Source organism: Octodon degus, unplaced genomic scaffold (assembly GCF_000260255.1).
Source record: "Octodon degus isolate 3935 unplaced genomic scaffold, OctDeg1.0 scaffold00121, whole genome shotgun sequence".
NCBI lineage: Eukaryota > Metazoa > Chordata > Mammalia > Rodentia > Octodontidae > Octodon > Octodon degus.
In genome coordinates, this window is record NW_004524697.1 from 6,375,209 (window position 1) to 6,381,961 (window position 6,753).

Sequence of the window (6,753 nt, forward strand, 5' to 3'; positions counted from 1 at the left end):
GGTCTTTGCCTATTTAGTAAATTCCAATACAGTGTGCGCTTCTAAATGGTAGGGGCTTCTCACTTGTTTCATACTTTATCATTAGGACTGTGAACAATTTTGCTAAAATAGGAAGTGTTCAGTGAGCACTTAACGATTAACTAAATAATAGTCTACAAATATCATAATTTAAAACTCACACAGTTTTAGGGCCAGCCAGATAGCTCAGTGGATTGAACTGATTGCTTAGGCAGGCACAGGGACCCGGGTTTGATCCCTGGCTTGCTATGCCAGCCCTGCCCCTAGGGTAGGCTGAGAGGGCGATTGAGACTGGGTGTGGTGGCACCAATGTAATCCCAGCACTAGGGAGGCTGAAAACAGGAGGATCACTAGGAGTCTGATCTGTGCAGTGAGACCCTGTAGACCCTGTACTAAATACATAAGAAATAAATCAATAAAACTTTTATAGTTTTAGAAAAATAACTTTGTTCAGGGAAAAGTTACACATGAAAATGAGAATAATTGTGTGCTGTCCATGATTTCTTTGTAAGAGAATATGCATCACTTCTCTAAAGTTTTTGAAACTCTAAAATGCACCATATTAAACAAAACTTTCCCATCTCATTTCCACTGGAAGGAAGAAATCTGATATGACTCGAATCAAAACAACTGGCTAACAATTTTCATAAACACTCCCCAGACACCAAATCCTAGGATGTCTGTTTATTTGCACTGATTTTTAAAAGATATTACAAAAGCAGCTATGACAACTTGAAGCAAGCCCCTGCTGATTAATCCTAGTAGTTTTTATCATGTATATTTTGCTTTCTTAAAACATCAAAAATATTTTTCATATATGAGCCAGCTTACATATATTTTGATACTTGATTATATTCTTATATTTTCTATGCATATGTTGTTTGGCGCCATCAAAAATGTATTTACATTCTCTGTCAGATCATGAAAGATGAAAGCCACCAATGTAAGTCACTGTCATAAAGATAATTTTTCCTCAAATGTTTATTTTCATTGCACCACTTTTTCTACACTTGGATTTGGTTCCATCAGATCTACATTTACTAAAGCTCTATGACATATTTATAAAGAATAAAGAACTGAAAATTTTCAAATACCTGAATTTTTATGGCATCCCAGAAGAAGAAACTAATTATCAGTTCAGAATCCTATAGCAGTTTGTATTTGCCTTTTCTATGTGAACAAAATCTGCCCTCAAAATAACAGACTTTCAAATATTTAGCTTGCTCCAGTAAAGTGAAGAAGTAACCCACAGCTCCAGGATGTAACCACACAGATAATTAAACCCTAAAACTGAAGCAGCTGATTGGATAGTGGACAAGAGAGTGGGTACAGACAGCAACCTGAAATGAAAAATCTAATCATTCCTAAAGTATTTAAGTTGCATTTTTCCAATTTCAAGTGTTACTGTTCACTTGAAGGCACTGGAATTAAGTAAAGCGAAGTAAAGAATAAGATCATGATGGAAAATTTTACCAAACCAGAATTTAGAATCCTTAGAATAGCCAAAGTTGAATTATATGTGAGGATAAATAGCAGTAAATTCAAAGAACAGTGCTTACATATCCAGAATTTCATGTACTACTTACTATGGTCTGAAAGGATTAAAAACTAAAAAGGTTTCTATCAGTTGATATGTGATAAAATTACAATTTTCATGTTCATTGAGTTAATTAATATTCTTGAGGATATAGGGTTGTATATTTTATATCTTATATCTATTTCATGATTTCTAAGTAGGAAACTAAATCTGAAGATCTAGACATTACACTGACATAACATTTATGTCTTAATGTTAAAAATTTTAAGAAAGAAATTATACTTCCAATAAAATTAAATCATTTACTTAGAAGAGAAGATGGACGTGATGTAGAACCTGTGAATCCTTAATGACAGTGCCTTTCATGCTATGATTCTTGCCCACCGAGTAGCGAGTAGCCGCACAGGTTTTTTATTTTGCCTCAGTCTCATTCAAAATAGATCATTGCATGATTGTGACCATTTGTTTATGAGCATGTGTGCTGCTTTTTTATGCACTGTTCATTGTGGGGAACATATTTACAAATATTCTTTTCTTTTTTTTTTTATTTTTGCGGAACCGGGGATTTAACTCTGGCCCTTGCACTTGCCAGGGAAGCACTTATTCCACTGAGCCATCTCCCAGGCCCCAAACATTCTTTTCTTTCCTTTTTTTTTGGTCTGTGGCCTGCTCAGCTCACTCTGGGGGTGGGGCTGGTGCAGCATGTGGTGCTTGGGATCAAACCGCAGCCCCTGTGCTTTGCCTAAGCTTGCCTAAGCAGGTGCTTTAGACCGCTGAGCTATCTCACCAACCCTACAAACGTTCTTAAAGGTATTTATTATCTTGGCATCAGTCCAAGGAAAATTATCTAGTTGGAGTTACACTTGCATTTGTTGTTTCTAACACTTGCTATTGTATAAGTGAATAAATAAATCTTTTTAATATCCAAGACATTAAATAAAGTAAAAACAGGCTTATTAGAATTCTAATGCATATAACAAAGCACAGGACACGCAGCACTTTAAATGTTATTTTTTCCATCTCAGTGTCTAGCAATACAATTTCATAGTAGCTGAAACGTAAACCCAACCCTAGACAACATTCACATGTGACTGGGAAAGCAGATTCTGTCATGTAAATTCAATGGAATTCTTTCTAAAGCCATAGAAGAAGGACATTCTGATACATGCCAAAGCATGATGAAATGAAGAAACTGTGCTCAGCAAAGCAGGCTAGTCACAAAAAAACAAATACTTGATACTTTCATTGATAGTAAGTACCTAGAGTTGTCAAACTTACAGAAATTGTGGTTGCCAGTAGTTCAAGGAAAGGGAAAACACAAAGAGGTACTTTGAATGGGTACAGAGTCCATTTTATAAAATCAAGAAGTTGTTCAAATTGGCTATACGATGTAGATATACTTAGTATTACTGAATCGTGTACTTAAAAGATGGTAGATTTTATATTATATGCTTTAAAAAAATTAAACATAAAAACTTGAAAATTTGCCCCTTTGTGGAAAGTCATTAGTCTTCAGCAATCATGTAATATAAGTTGTGAGGCTTAATTATTTAGACTTTTTATTTTCTTTTCTCATTATTAATGCAGGAAATGCATTTTCAAGCTGGAGAAAAAACAATGATATAAATTATAAGAGTAACATATTTGAACTCCTACAAATTATATACCATTGTATTACATATCTCCAAAAGAAAGCAAATCCAAAACATGTCTTATGGATCAATAAATATTTCAAAGAAAAATCCAACCACTTTACCATGAGAGAAATTCTTTTTAAAATAAAATGACCTTTCTAGAACACCAACTCGCCAAAAATTTAAAGATTTCTAGTATCAAATGGTGATGAATACATGTAATGAGAGACCACTGACTGTTGACAGAAGGTACAACATAAACTATTTTATAAGGAGATCTACCATCGCCTAATGGAATATTTAATGAGCTCCTGATTTTGATACAGGGGAAAAAACTGATCTCTTGTGTGTGACCTCCAAATAATACTGGGAACTTCCAATGACATAGAGGAAAAATGATCTCCCAACCTGACCTGGATGAGTTCATGTTCTCTAACACCAAAGAATGAATTTTAGGAACAAATGGAGGTTATGAGCAGAATATATTTACAGAGGGAAAGAATGCTCCTGAACGAGAAAGGGACAGGAGTGGGGCCTGAGCAGGCAGGCCCCAGAAGCTGTCTCTTCCAGGAACTTCTATAGTGTAAAATCATGTGGGACTAAGGTAGAGAAAATGAGAACTCCCTTAAGTGGATGTGGGGTGGGACAAAACTATAGTCAACCAATGGGATTATAAGCACCATTGCTCAGGTGAAATTGATTAAGCCCAGGACCAAATAGGCAAGGGAATCATGTAGCAAGGGGGCATGAATGTAAAACAGGACTTTATCTGGTGGCCATCAGATAACGATTCTTCCTGACTTTCTCAGAGTAATGATTAATCCCAGATGCTGATCTTTAGGGAGGTTAGCTCTTTGGTATTTAGGTCTGGCTCACAGCAGGAGCCTCCATCCCTCCCACAGTTGTGTGGTATCTTGTCTTCTGTGTTATCTCCTTCGAGGGCCTGCCCCTGTCTGACTGCCTATAATATTTCTATCTAATTTGGCCTGTAACACTTTGACCCAGTAATTTTACCTCAATTATACTCAAAGGAAATATTTTTATGTATGCCCTAGATTTTCTTTTATGAAAATGCATATAAAAGTCTATACCAAGGAAACTTCTTTCATCTGGAGTGGAGTATATGAAGAGAACAGAGCTAAGTTATTTATGCAACATTTCTATTATGCAACCATTAACACAAATACATTAGATCTCCATATACTGATGTAGAATTGTCTCTATGACTCTTGAGTAAAAAATTAAATCATAGAACAGTTATTAGCTTGACTTCATGTTATGCATTAGTAGGTGAAGACATTGATAAGTATGTATAGGAAGTCATAAAATGGATGGACTACAATCTTCTAGCAGCATTGATTGCAACAGAGAAAAGTGAGAATTGAGGTGCTCGTAAGACTTTCAAAATTCTTTCCACATACATTTTTATTTTTCAGTATAGATATTGGTTTTCTGTTGGTTCATCTGCATATGGCATACACTTAAAAAGTAAAGCCTATTGAAAAAGATGAGGCTAGATATTTTAACACACCATCCATTATCTCTTCATTCTTTAGTCAGAATTGTGGGTGCGCCCTAGCTGCACTCTCTGCTCAGGCACCAGGTCGCAGCTCTCCCTCGAAGCACAAGCTTACAATAGGATCCAGTGCTATGAACTGTAACACCAAGCGAGATTCCCTTTTCTCTCCGCTTCTCAGACAGGGGTCCATCCGTTCTCAGCATTTTCCTTTATATGTGGTCTCCATATCTATGACTCTAATTTTATTTTATAAATCAACCTGATTAAACTCTCCTCAGATAAAAGGTAATATTAAAATCACAGAATAACTTTTAGTTTAATCCACTTTACCAAAGATAATCTTTTTACCTTAAAATGAGTCATGGAGAAAACATAAACTAGTCATTTCCATGACAGCAAAATCAAATTTCTTGTCCTGGAGATTATATTGGAAACCAGAGTGCCCAGATTTGGACAGTTATAACTCTTCCCGTTGCACCTAGAATTTTACCAAATGAAATTTACCTTTCATCAAGGTCAACTTATATTTTGTAGCATCCATTAGTTTCTTATTTACAGGATTATTTTCTCACATTTATATCTGTTCTTCCTGATCTGTCTTGGCTTTAAATTTCCTTGTATAAATTATATCATTTACTCCAGAATTTTATATGAATGAGGTTTTCTGAGCTAAAAATTAAATAGCGGCTGAGGAAACAGAATATGCAAACAATACAAGCAAATATAGATTTTCACCAGAAATTACATAAAGAAAGACACATTGGAAAGAATATTCTGGCTAAGAATATTCAGTGCCCAAAATAAACAATGCCCTGAGCTAAAAAATGTAACAGATGAGTGACATATTTTACAGAAAAAATATGTTATTACTTAAAATTTAAAATTTAAACTTATAAATGCTAATTATCATGCAAGAAACTATATGAAAAATAACAACACACATCTTTAAAAGGAATTCAATACAAAATATTCAAAATACACTAAACATCTCTAAATAATACTCCTCTAGGAGGAAAAAAATACTTATTTCCAAAATGAAAAAGCCATGCCATAGACAATGGCTTTAAAAGCAGGATAGAATAGACCCTACATTTGCCATTTTCTGAATTTTGCTGATGTTTCAGGGTTATTGGCAGAGCTTGATATTATTTGGGACTGACAATCAAAGAAAAAATAAAAGGAAAAAAAAGATTATAGTGTGCTTCTTATTACCAGTCTAATCAGTGCAGCTTCTTTTGGTCTGTTTTTACATTTAAAAATGGCGTAAAACATATAGTATTACTAATAAAAGTCACCTAAATTAACTGGAGTCTCCCTGTGTCTTGCTGAGCTACTATGATCAGGGAGCTTCTGCTGTTCAGAGAAGGAAAGGAGTAATATTTCCCCAAATTCAGAAATTTCAGTTGCTCTCTCTGTCAATAAGCATAGTGTCCAAGAGAGAGCTTGGCTCTTGAATTTTTAATGTGCACATTAAGTTCCAGGCAACCTTGAGAAAACCAGACACCTAAGTTAGGAGGAGAGAGTACCTGAGCTGTGAAACATGTCCTTCACTGGCGGGACTCTGAACGGCCAGGTACATAGCTAGTATCAGCCTGGATTCAAGCAATTGAAGACTTACCAATGCAAAAGCTGTGGTTATTGAAGAAACTCCTTTTGTCCTTCCTGAAAAACAATTCTTGGGGAAGATAAATGTCAGAAGCATTTCACTCTTGCCAACTTCACGTGATTTGCTCCAGGTCCTCCTCTTCACTACTCAGAAGCTGCCTATTGCTGCGACTTTAAAGACCTTCCCTCAGGAACTCCTATGCTTCCCCTTCTCACCTGAAAACCTGCTCAAGTATGCTAAGGCTGGCAAATGCATGCCACTCCGCTCATTTCACAAAGTGAGACGGTCTAGGGAGAACACTCTCCCCAGGTGTTGTCACTAAGCAACAGATTTAAATTCTTGGTTATGGTTATAAAGTGTATGGCAGATAGTGTTCTACCAAGATTACCTAGAGACTATGAACTCCTAATACTGAATTGGTTATATGCAAACTGACCCT